Here is a 13392-nt window from a genome sequence, read left to right as displayed (position 1 = left end):
TGGGCAGGCTCTGAAGGTTTCAAGTAATTAAGCATGAAATCCCATGTGACCCAGATCTGCTTTGAGGTTGGCAGTGTTAAAACACTACATCAGAACTGTTATTTGAGGGGCCTGGACACATGACACGTTCACACAGGCATAATTTACACTGGACAGATGACCACCCAGCATACTGCTGTAGTAGGCACTCATGGCCAACTAGAGTCAGCTACCCTGAAACAGCTCTGCACACAAAATGCTCACTCCAGTATAACATACCAGCGAAGGCTTACTCTGGATTCTTCCTAAGGCATACTGGATTCACAAATGTTAGATGGGTGCAGGCTTGAATATTTAGTTTGCTCCTTGCTTATACCCTAATGAACGTGTTTTATGTCCAAGCCCTCACCCTATGAAAATCTGTAAAATATTTTTTTGGCAAAAAAAAAATCCCACTATTCCCTAGGGAACAGCCTGTAAGTGTCATTTAGATTCAAAGACACAAAATCTAAGAAACAATACTATTTTGCACCTCTATTGCATTTTCTACCAAAAGTTTTCAAAGCTCTGTGCAAGCCATAATGAAGGAGGACTCACAGAACACCACCATGTAGTAAACATGGACAGCCCCATTTTACAGAAGCAACTAAGGCAGAGATCACATGACTTTCCTTAGGCCACACAAGCAGTGTTGACCTCATCCAGTACACTGCAGTCCCAGAAGCATTTGAGACAGACACTATAATTTTTTAGTCTACAAAAATATTTGGGAGTCTTGCCAAAAATCTTATCTTGCTATAGGTGTCCCCTGAGTAGAAGTTGGGTCTGGACAATGAGACTTGATTCTCAAGGCCCAGAAAATTATCCAGGGCTCTCCCATTGAATGCAAGGTACACTGCTCAGAGGCAGGACAGTAGGAGTTAGGCATGGGACAGGGAAAGCCATGTAGAGGGGGCTCCCAGGATGGCTCATATACTCAAAAGTGCAGTCTGGCTGTGGGATCTGTCACCAGGGTTGATTCAGATAGAAAGTAGCTCCACATTGAGCTTGGTATCAGAGAAGCCAATACTAGGATAGATTTTCATAGTTTTCATAGACATTAGGGCTGGAAGGGACCTCATGAGATCATCAAGTCCAGCCTGTGCCCAAAGGACAGGAAATCAGCTGGGGTCATAGATTCTTAGATACTAGGGTCAGAAGGGACCTCAACAGATTGCTTAGGAGATTTGTTAGTGGGGTATTGAATCTCAAGAGCATTGACAAAATGGAGGCCCAGGAAGGGTTCCTCAAGGAAGTGATCCTTCGGGCACAGAAGGAGGCAATCCCACTGCATAGTAAAGGGGCAAAAGGATCATGAAGCCCTCTTGGATAAACAGGGAAATCTAGGAAAGCCTAAGGGTAAAAAAAAGGGATATATAGACAAGCAGGAGGTAGCTACCAAGGAGGAATATACCTCCTTGGCTCGCACTTGCAGGGAATCAGTTAAGAAAGCCAAAGCAACATTAGAACTTGGGCTGGCGACAAAAATTAAGGACAACAAAAAGTCCTTCTTCAGGTATACAGGAAGCAAAAAGAAGGTGTAGGGCAGCATAGGACCACTACAAAATAGACAAGGGCAGTTGGTGACAGATAAGAGGGACAAAGCAAGCTCTCTGATGAGTTCTTTGCCTCTGATTCTTGAACATGGATCTAGATAAATCTCCCAAATACATTACTGACAGAAGCAGAAGGAACACCTACCCACCAACTCTAAGCACCAGCCTAGTAAAGAGACACTTGGAGGGGCCGGATGTATTTAAATCAGCGGGATCGGATGAGCTCCGTACAAGGGTGCTGAAAGAATTAGCCAGTGTCATAGCAGACCCACTGGCACAACTGTTTGAGCACTCATGGTGCTCACGTGAGGTCCCAGAGGACTGGAAAAGGGCCAATGTGGTCCCTATTTTCAACAAGGGGAGGAAGGAGGATCCAGGTAATTATAAACCGGTTAATCTCACCTCTGTCCTTGGGAAAACCCTTGAAAAATTTATCAAGGATCACAGTTGTAGGAGTCCAGTGGGTAATATAATGCTGAAGGACAACCAGCGTGGGTTCGTAGCAGGTAGATCCTGCCTGATTAACCTTGTTTTTTTTCTATGACCAGGTCACTAATGCTTAGATGCAGCAGTCAAGATAGATGTCATTTACTTGGACTTTAAGAAGGCCGTCAACACAGTATCCCATCCTATTCTCATAAACAAATTGAACAGCTGTGCCATAGACGATTATACAGTCATGTGGATGGCAAATTGGTGTAAAGGTCACACCCAGAGAGTGGTGGTGGACAGGTCGGTATTGATCTGGAAAGATGTGGGCTGTGGGGTCCCCTAAGGCTCAGTCCTTGGGCCAGTGCTGTTCAATATCTTTATTATTGACCTGGATGAGGCCATGGAAAATACCCAGTCCAAATTCACAGATGACACCAAACTATGGGGTGAAGTAAACATGCTGATAGGAAGAAATTGAATCCAGGTGGACCTGGTCAGGTTAGAGAAGTGGGCAGAGAACAATAGGATGCAGTTCAACAAGGACAAGTGCAAGGTGCTACACCTAGGGAGAAGGAATCACCAGCACACTTTTAGACTGGGGAATGACCTCAGCAGCACAGTGGCAGAAAGATCTTGGAGTCAGTGTCGACTCCAAGATGAATAAGAGCTAATTACACTTTGTCATGCATTAGTAGGTCCAGGGAGGTGATGCTCCTCCTCTATGCAGCACTGGTCAGGCCACAAGTGCAGTACTGTGTTCAATGCTGGGCACCGCAATTCAAGAGGGATGTAGACAACCTTGACAGGGTCCAGAGGACGGCAACTCGTATGGTAAGAGGCCTGCAGGAAGGGCCCTATGAGGAAAGGCTGATGGACCTGGACCTTTTCGGCCTCCACAAGAGAAGGCTGAGGGGGGATCTTGTGGCAGGATACAAATTCACCAAGGGGAGACAGCAGGGAATAGGAGAAGACCTGATTACCAGAGCACCTCTTGGAATAACCAGGAAAAATGATCATAAACTGATTGAAAGTAGATTTAGGTTGGACATCAGAAGGAACTTCTTTATGGTAAGGGTTGCCAGAATCTGGAATGGGCTTCCAAGGGAAGTGGTGCTCTCCCCTATCTTGGGGGTCTTCAAGAAGAGACTGAAGAAGCACCTGGCTGGGATCAAATGGCCCCACTGGCAGGGGGTTGGACTCAATGATCCATTGAGGTCCCTTCTGACCCTAGCATCTATATGAGTCTTTGAATCTATTCCCAAACCTTTTGTAGTCACCACCCCACTTAGCAACCTATAATATTTTGTGACTCCATAGCAGTAACTAGCCCTTTGGTTACAACTAAAGGCACAGACAGACATGCAGCTCCTTGTTCTAACTCACAGTGCTTCACAGAAAGTGCTATGAGTTAGACCAATCCTCCCAACCGGACAGATGTTAGCTGTTGGGTCAGGAGGGTAGAGAATCGAGCTCCAATTTGGAGCCAATCCAGGGAGAGAGGCTGTGTATCTGCAGCCTCTTCCCCTAGCCCTGTCCCCTCTCTCCTGGCCCCTGTTGCCATCTCAAGATGGGAGGGGGAGAAGGCAAGGGTGGGAGATTCATCCTGGGGTCTTCCCAGCCTGTGCTGGAGTAGGGGGGCTCCAATCTGCCCTCCAGCACTGGCTGAATAACCCCACAAAATGAACTCCCTCCACTTTCTTCACCCCCTCCCATTCTGAAAACAGCACCAGGAGCAGGGCTGGGCTGCATCAGCCCAGCCCTACTCCTGGCATGCGCAGACACAAGTTAATGAATGTGCTTCATTTTTGTCACTTCTGTCTGTGCCCTAAGAAGTGGCAGGGACTTGAGCACATCTCAGTTGCTCTCTGGTAACAATCCCTGTGCTGAGTTCTGCCTCATGGTGACAGCTAAATCAGAGTATTTGAACTCTGAATGAAATAAGGTTAAGTTGCCCAGCTTAGCTCTCACTTCAGGACAGTTGAGTCATGGCAAATCCTGACTTCATGCCTGCATGACAAAGCAATTCTCTCTCTAGTTGGGTGGCCAAGTTTCCACTTCTTATAAGTTTCCTTTTTGTGATTTAGTATACTGAAAAGTTCCCTTCTCTTCTGCCACACTTGCTAGTCTTTCTGCACATCAGGATGGTTTGTTCCTGTACTCTCAGTAAGGCTTCCCTGAAATACAGCCAGCTCTCCTGGACTCCTCTCCCTCTCAGATTGGCTTCACAGGGGACCTTGCCCATGAGTTCCCTGAGCAAGTTGAAGTCTGCTTTTCTGAAGTCCAGGGTCCTTACTCTGCTTCTCTCCATCGTTCCCTTCTTCAGAATCCTGAATTCAATCATCTCATGGTTGCTGCTGCCCAAGTTGTCATCTACTACTATATTCCCACCAATTCATCCCTGTTTGTGAGCAACAGCAGGTCAAGAAAGGCATAGCCTCTAGCTGGCCACTATAGCCCTTGCACCAGGAAGTTGTCCCTAGTACTCTACAAAATCTTCCAATGTCAGGGAGTTTGAAGTCCCTCATGAGAACCAGGGCCTGTGATCAGGAAACTTCTACTACCTATTTGAGCATCTGTCTCATCCTCCTGGTCTGGTGATCCATTGCAGACTCCCACTACAACATCACCCTTGTTGCTTTCCCCTCTGACCGTAAGCCAGAGACTCTCAACAAGCCTATCTCTAGTTTCATACTGGAGCTCTGAGCAATTGTACAGCTCTTTTACATAAAGTGCAACTCCTCCTCTTCTCCCCTGCCTGTCCTTCCTGAACAGTTTGTGCCCATCCATAACAGTCATGCAAGCTCCCACCACGTCTCTGTTATTCCAGTCATGTCGTAGTGCCATGATGGTGCAAGGACTTCCAGTTCTTCCTGCTTGTTTCCCAGGCTCTGTGCATTTGTGTCCAGACACCTAAGGTCAATTGCCCTATATTCTCAGGAAGTATGAGAGCACCTGCCCTGTTGCCCCATCCTGCTTTCTCTTCCTCCAGGTCACCCACTTCCCCACTTACCTCAGGGCTTCGGTCTGCATCCCCCAGCAAACCTAGTTTAAAGCTCTCCTCACTAGGTTATCAAGCCTGTCTGCTCTTCCCTCTCTTTGTCAGGTGGATCATATCTCTTCTCAGCAATCCTTCTTGGAACATCACCCCCTGGTTAAAGGAACCAAAGCCCTGCTGGCAGCGCTACCTGTGCAGCCAGGCATTGATTTGCAGGATGAGCCCATTCTTGCCTGGGCCCTTTCCCTTGACCAGAAGGATTGAAGAGAATACCACCTCAGCCCCCACCCAGAGCCCTATAGTCACTTTGATCTACTCAGGGTCTCTCCTGGCAGTATCATTGATGCCCACATGGATGAGCAGCATGGGGTAGTAGTCAGAGGGCTGGATGAGTCTCGATAATCCCTCCATGACATCTTGGATCTGGCTCTGGGCAAGCAGCAGACTTCCCAAGACAACAGGTCAGGTCAGCAGATGGATCCCTCTGTCCCCTGCAGAAGGGAGTCTCCAACCATCACCACCTGTCACTTCTTGGTGGTGGTGGTCTCGATCCTTCCCACTGTTGGGAGGCCTGTCCTGCCCCCCTCCACCAATGAAATGAGGGGAAGGGGGGCAACAAACTGACCTGTGAACTGTCCTGCGAACTGCCTGAAAACTGCTTGCTCTGTTTGCTGCCCCCATTCGCTGGCTTCCTCCTGGGGCTGGACTGGCTCCGCCCCCTCGTTAGGGCCTCTGTCAGGCACAGGCAACAACCGCTCAACAATCAGCAGTCACTCAACTAGCAACACTCCCAGCTTCTCAGGGCACACACGCCAAACACACAGCCCATCAAACAAACACTCAGCAAGCCAAAGGCACAGGCAGCTCTGTATCACTTGCCTTCCCAAAGCAGGAACTGGTGCTTGACTTCTGTCTCCCTTCCTCCTCTTGCTCCCAGCAACAGCCTACAAACTGAGAGCTTTGTCTGCTACCCCTGTTCACCAAGTATTAAAACCAGGTCTTCTGACCCCCTGCTAGTGGCTAAGCTACAAGATTCTTCCCCTCTTAAGAGTAATGCAGTGATGGGGGTGAAGCACATAGAGCTGCACTTGTACATTATTTGCACCTCTCTGGCTTACACTGAGATAGGAGAGACTTTGTGAGTGAAGCTCCTTACTGTGGCCCTGGAGAATTTTTTTGCAAGACCTATTTCTTAGTGCCTGTGCACATTCAAACACTGAGCTGCCACTGTGTTGTCTGTGTAAATCTTTAACTAACCTACACAACAAATGGACTGGTGATATAGGAGGCTTGGAGAGGAAAGCGAAAGAAAAATACATCCATAAGGAAAGAAAAATGCGTAGGTGCTCTGTTTACAAGCCAGTTAAGTAGACCCACGAGCTAGAAAGCAGAATGAAGAAAATGTGTCTTGGTTTTCAAAAGGCCCCAAGCACTAAAAAAAAAAAAAAAAAGAAGAAGCCTGAAGCTAATGAGACTGAAAAAGCTTCAGGTTAGCATGAAAACAGAGTATTGCCAGGTGAGGTCTCATTAGATCAGTTATATTGAAGGCTTATGTATTTAATTCTGAACATTGCTGAGTGGGAGACATTCATGTATGCAAGCCGATTGATCACAATCCGTCTTACATACTTGGGAAAGTCTGGAATTGGATACTGCCACCAGCTTTCTATTTTCCTCATTCATATAGGACTTCCATTTCTTGGATGCATGATTTTGCCTCTAAGTACCCTCCTCTACTCTACCACTTAGCCATGCTGGCTCTCTTTGGGCCTGCTTACATATTTGATTTGATCTGTGACATGTACTTAATTTGTGTCTCCTTGTGACAGTTGTGCCTCCTCGGGTCCGTCTACTAGTGACCCCACAACACTGATTAAGGGCCAACCACTCACCTTCTCGTCTGCCACGCCTGTTGTTATTTGCTTGATTGAAGATATTAATCAAGTAGGAGGCTGCCTATTTTCTGTCTCGGTGCCTGGGGCAGTATCTGCAGCTCCTTTCCTCCTCTTACACTGCAGCCCAAGCCTCGCAGATGTACCTGATGTTGTTTGGGGTCTGTTCTACTCTCCACGCCACGCAGACACTCTCTGGCTTGTCCCGCAGCCTGTGCCCTCACCGGCACCCTCTAGCTTGTCTCACAGCCTGTGCCCCTACTGGCACTCTCTGGCTTGTCCTTCACTGCCTGCTCTGGGGCTCCTCACTGCCCCCTTCACTCTGGGGCTCCTCGCTGCCCCCTAGCTTTGGGCTGGGGCCAATGTACCCCAAAATGCTGCACCCTCTTTGGTGCCAGGACCCCCTCCACACTACTGAGGGGTCCCTATGAGGCCTCCTCCAACCCCTAATAGCCTCACCCAGTCCTCCGGTCAAAACAATAAACACAAGAACACAAAGCCCCTGGGCTACAACATAAAAGCTAGACCGTCCGGTCAAACAAGATTCAATCCTTACCAGCGAGAGACAGCCCCAACCCCAGCAGCAAGCAGGGGATGTTCCCACTGTCAGACTTCTCCCCTTCATCTGCACTAGCTGAGTTCCTCCTCCCTCAGCCACCGGAGGGTAACTGCCCTCCTGACCTCCTGCCTGGGCTTAAGAAGGGCTAAGCCCTGCCCCTTCCTGTCACTGGTTTCACTGGTTGCCCTAGCAACCAGCACCTGCGCAGTCCTGGTGACTGGCAGCTGAGCCTCCCCCTTCCCACCACTAGGGGTCTCTCCCCAGCCATTTCTGCTTCAGAACAGGCACCATGCTGCCTGCAAATTTTTAACCTTTTTTTATGTCCCCTATTAATACCTTTAAGTAAAATGTTCGTTTTTGTTTAGTTCCCTTTTTTTAAAATTAAATATACTAGAGTTGTATTTCTTTGCTTTTCCCTGCTTATACATGGGCTTTTTGATGTAGTCCCACATATTCTCATACATAAATTGAAGCAATGTGAGCTAGGTAAAATTACTGTGAGGGGGATATATAACTGGCTAAATAATTGCAAGCAAAATTTAATATTCTTATTAATTATTCAGATGCCAAAAAAGAGAGTTTCCTGATCAAGTCTGGACATGAAAAAACTGGGAAGGATTACAAACCTTTGGAGGATAGGTATAGATTTCCAAAGGATCTTGCTAAATTCAAGACAACCAGCAGAGTCTCCCTATGCCTGATGAAGGGTGTTTGTGCCCGAAAGCTTGCAAAAAACTTTTCCCCAACTATTTAGCTGGTCTAATAAAAGATATTACATCTACCCAAAGAACCTTGCCTGCCTACATCTCAGAAAGAATATCTCAATGCACAAATACAGAATGGGGGATAACTGGCTGAACAATAGCATTGTTGAGAAAGATCTAAGGATTTTCAGAGAATCATAAAGAACTAGGGCTGGCAGGGACCTCTGTAGGTCATCTAGTCCAAAGACTCCCAAGCACCAGGCCACAGCCTGGTACCAGGCCACAAAGGGTTGGCTGCCGGATTGTGCCACGAGCCCCCTGCTTGGACCCCTGTCTGTCCATCCAGGCAAGTGGTTTCCACCACTGGCAGTCACATGTGGGATTAAAGCTGAGCAGCCCCAGGAGGGCTATAGCCAAGTTCAGGGATTTTGACTGGGGTGTGCCAGTATTCAGTATAAAAGAAGTTGGGAACCACTGATTTAGTCAAACCCCCTGCCTGAGGCAGGATCATCCCTATCCAAACCATCCTATACAAATCTATTGTCTAACTTCTCAGCAAAACTACACAGTCAGCCCTGAGACAACACAACACATAATACCCTAACCGGCCACAGGTAAAGCAGGGGGACCACAGTGGCCAACCTCCTGCTTCCATCAAGAGATCCCAGAAATAGGGCCATGCCCCCACTACAGAGGAAGACAAAACCCCCCAACAGACCATACCAATCTGACCATGGGGAAAAATTCCTTCCTGACCCCAAATATGACAATCAGTCTAACCCTGAATGGAGCAGCAAGACCCTCTAGGTGGAGCCTTCATGTTTAAGTCCCAGCAGGAGCACTGGCACACCCCAGTCAAAATCCCTGAACTTGGCTATAGCCAACACCCAGTGCCTTTGAGGAAGGCTTCTGGTGGATCACAGGCTCAATGTGAGTCAACTATGGGATGTAGTCACAAAACAAAAATGCAGTTTGGGGCTCAATTAACAAGAATATTAGGTGAAAGACATGGGAGGCAATAGTGTCACTCTACTAGGGTTCATCCAGGATTCTGCATGCATGTCTCGTGTCCACATTTTAAGAAGAATGTGGAGAAATTAAGTTTGAGAGGCAGGTGATAAAAGTGCTAGAGGAACTGGAAGGTAAGCCATGGGAGGAAAGAGAGAAAGCTGGGCATGCTTATCTGGAAAGAAAGGCCACTGAAGTGAGACATGACAGTTTTCAAATACTTGAAATGCTGCCGCAAAAAAGAGTTAGAATGACACTCCTCCCTGCTGCAAAGGGCTGAACATGAAGCAATGGGTCTAAACTGCAATACAAACAGGTTTCGTTTCAGATCAGAACAGTAAGGCAGTGGATTAGACTGGCCAGGGAACTAAACAGAGCTTGTTGGTTCTGAGTCAGAAGAAGGCCAAAGAAGAGATGGAAGAGCGCATACATAGAGCATTTCAAGAGAAAGGGGGAATATATAGAATTAAACTGCTGCACGGCAATACTACAAGATTATTTAGTGAATACACGTCTGAGACCTGGCAAGATGATGCATGGATGAGTTCTTTAGGAACGGGGTGAACAAAAGTAACAGAATCACTCAGACTAGCTGCAATACATGCCACTGACGGAGTACATATCATTCTCAGCTAGCCATATAAGCAGACAGGGGACTGTGTTAATGACCTGTTGCAGCTTTACTTTACTTGGTGCTCCTGCTCCTCCAAGAACAGGCAGGCTGCAGATGAAGCAGACAGCAGATGTGACAGGAGGCAATCAGAAGCCACATGACCCAGCTGGGGACTGCAGTATATAAGCCCAGAGCCTGAGGTAGACAGGCAATCTGGCTGTGGAGGCTGATACGAGAAGAGCTCCATTTACTAAGACAGTCCCTGCCTCAAACTGCTTCTAATCTAAATAGGCAAGACAGACAATCACAAAGAAATGAAGTCTGGGCTTCAATTTATAGACAGGGAACTCAGGCACACAGAGGTTAAATGACATGCCCAGCATCACACAAGAAGCCTGCGGCAGAGGCAAGAACAAAACCCATCTCTCACCCATCCTGGCCCAGCCCTTAACCGTAAGATTGTCTGTCGTCTACAACAGAAGCAGCAAAATTGGACATTGCTGTTGGAACTTCAGCTTCTGCATTATGTAGGGACAGGGTCCTGGAAGGGACCTCCTGGGGCATCAAATCTAGTATCATGTGCTCCCAGGCAACCATTTATCCAAAAGGGATAAATGATCATCTGCTCTGTGCCCTCCTGTCACCATAGCCAACACCCCATAAAAAACCTACAATGTATCACAGGAGGAGACAAAGACACCACCATTGCATGGGTCATAGAGCGGCCTGGAATCTGTCAGGTAAGGCATGCTCAAATCATCTTCTTCTTCTTGTGTCTCTATGCCACATTTGACCATTGTGTTACACATGCTTGTGCTCCTTTATTGTATTTCGTGAGGTCTTCCATTGTACATTGTGAAAGGAAATGGTTTTTCTTTTTTCTTTTTTTTTTTGATGGGCCGAGTCATCCTTAAAGGAGCTAACCCAAATTGATTGACACAAGAACCTAGGAGGCATTGACTTCATTTGTCTTGCAGTATCTATTTAATTATTTGATTGGGGTCCTTAAAGGACTAAGCTGAGCCAATTAACCCAGGAACAGGAGATCTCAAGTTCATTTTTATTACCCACTTGATTATTTGACTGGGTCTTATGGGACTGACCAACCAAGGATCCAGGAGGAATTGATTTAAAGTCATTGGCTTGGTGGACTGCAGATGGACTGTTCTTAGTTCATGGACCTATGAACCAAGGATTTAAAATGCGAGTGAATGGCTCTAACTCCTTGGCATTTGTTGTGCCCACCAGTGCTTAGCTGCCAGTGGCATTGGGGAGATACAAGCTCTGGGCTCTGGTGTGTGTCATCCAGGAAGTGGTAAGTTTGGGGTGTGAGGGGAGGTGGAGCTCCACAAAGAAACTCCTCTGAAAAGACCCACCAGGATCTCCACCAGTCCACACATCCAGCTCCCAATAGTTAAAGAATATCAAGGTGTGACAGGCAAGAAAAAACATCAGCAGTTGGTGGTGGTGGTACTGTCCAGTGCCCCGACAGCAATCTGTGATAATAGGCATGGGCCACAGTCATACAGCACCTATCCCCGACAGACATGTGCCTTCAAGCAGCGGACATTGCAGCAGGTGTTGCATAGTCTGAAACTATCCTGCAGTCACAGGTGATTGAACCAATGGTATAGCCCCACTTCTTCATGAGTTCCTTGGAGTCTCTAACTCCAGTACCTAGGCAGCTGAGACATTGTCACCTTTGCCATGGTTCATCAGAAGGACTTGGCTGCTGGAATGTCATTTTTCTGCTGTCAGGGATTTTTTCACCTGCTCAGATGATCCTGGGATAGACAATGACCCATGCTACAAGTGAAGGCAAAAATCCCTCAACTATCCTTTCCAGGGATGTTTCATTCCAGGGACATGTAACTGGGGGAGGTTCCTTCTTGACCCTAAATCTGGGGAACACTTTGACCCCGAACACATGAGCAACACCCAATATGCAGGCACCTGAGAGGTTTTTCAGTACTTTTGGACCATAAGCACTTACAAGCCAATCTCCCCCAACCCTCTCCCAGAACATGACTAATATTCAGTCTCTCAGAGGAAGGGTAAAAAAACCCAACAAAACAACACAGACATGCACAAAAGAAACCCCCCAAAACCAAAATAAGACATTCAAAAGGGAAAAATATTTCCTCCTCACCCCAGGAAGTGACCAACAGAAGTCCTGAAGCTCAGGTTCACCTGACACCTTGCGTAAGTATTAGTTGAGTTTTGGTGAGTTTTAGGACACATTTCAAATTATCCTGGCCTCCAGTTTTGGTCCTCCAGTGGGAAAAAATATTTACTTTGAGGTAATATGATAGGAAAGGATTTTAACCTGTCCTGTGCTCCCAGTTAACAGAAACTCAGTCCTCTCCCCTGATCTAGGGTGAAAAACCCAATCAGAGAGGCAGCTGCTGGTCTTGACTGAGGACTTCATGAAGCTATAAACCCAAAGGCTGATCTCATAGGATCTAATATGACTCCCTGTGGACTTGGCAGGACCATTTTCAACAAATTCAATGGCCATTAGACAGAGCACCAATATAGATGCATCAATGAAGGTAAGGCCCTTTGATTAAATATTCGTTCCACTGAAGTCAATGGAAGTTTACCATAGATTTCAGGGGGGTCAAGGGCTCCCATGTGCTCCTGAGGCCGGGAGCCCCAATCAGCCTGGTCACTTTTAAGGCATGATGAGAACTAGCCACACAGTTATTATAAATGTTTTTGTGTGGCTTATTCCTTTTTTTATCTTGCCATTAATTGCATTAACATGCAGTCACGCTAATACTTAAGACATGATTAACTGGTTAATCACATCTTAAGTGTAATATCTTCCGGGTGCCTTAGGGACAAGCTTGCAAAGTTGGGTTTTCTTTTTCCTCTCTTCTTCCATCCCAAATGTAACCAGTTCTTGCTCATAGTGATCACACTGTTATGCACAGGCCTGCCCTTAGGACTGAGAGAACCTTGATGTGGAGGACTGCTGGGATACACCCCTGCCTTAACCACCTCCTTGCATGTGATACACTGCAAGAGGACTTTGTGTCCTCTCCACTAGGCCTGTGCGAGTAGGCAGCTATTCGATCCAACTTAGATCCAGCCGCTTTGGATGCCAGTGATTTGATCCGGAGCTCCAGACCAGGTTCCTGCTTCGATCCAGCCCAAGCGGCTCTAAAGCTTCGGAGCCACCTCCGAGATCCGGCCATAGGGTCTAATGGGGAATCAATGAAATATCTATAACTTTGTTTTTTTGTCTGATTTGAATGAAACCCGAAGGGATAGTGGCCTCTGCTGAGAACATGATGCTTGCCAAGTTTAAAGAAGATCTGCACCCCAAATTCTTGAGAGCAAAACTCATGTCATATGTATGTGTCACATCCCAGGGGGATGAAAACTGTGGGGGTGGTGGCCCCTGCTGAGGCCACAAAGCCTGCCAAGTTTCACGGAGATAAGTGCAGGGGCTTGGGCAAAACTGCACCTCAAGCTGCAGAAAAGTAAAACTCATGACATGGGTGCTTGTGCAACTGTGTCTGTCTTGGGGTCAGAGGGGAGGGGCGAGGAGGAGGACTACTGCAGGCCTGGCTGCTACCTACTGTGTTACCAGTTACCAATTAATCATGA

General features: G+C 47.1%; 1 long non-coding RNA gene across 2 annotated transcripts in view; it reads right to left on the bottom strand.

Annotated features, from left to right (window-relative positions):
- Positions 1-7567, bottom strand: part of LOC149870017 (uncharacterized) — a 124652-nt gene extending 117085 nt beyond the window's left edge. For both annotated transcript variants that reach the window (XR_016440671.1, XR_016440672.1), the window contains exon 1: positions 7450-7567. This is a non-coding gene — a long non-coding RNA (uncharacterized LOC149870017). The remainder of the gene's footprint in view (positions 1-7449) is intronic.
- Between the last annotated feature and the right edge of the window lie 5825 nt (positions 7568-13392).

This window comes from Crocodylus siamensis, chromosome 2 (genome assembly GCF_052110815.1).
Source record: "Crocodylus siamensis isolate JL-2025a chromosome 2, ASM5211081v1, whole genome shotgun sequence".
In the NCBI taxonomy this organism is placed as follows: Eukaryota; Metazoa; Chordata; order Crocodylia; family Crocodylidae; genus Crocodylus; species Crocodylus siamensis.
This window is presented reverse-complemented; position numbering and strand designations above follow the sequence as displayed.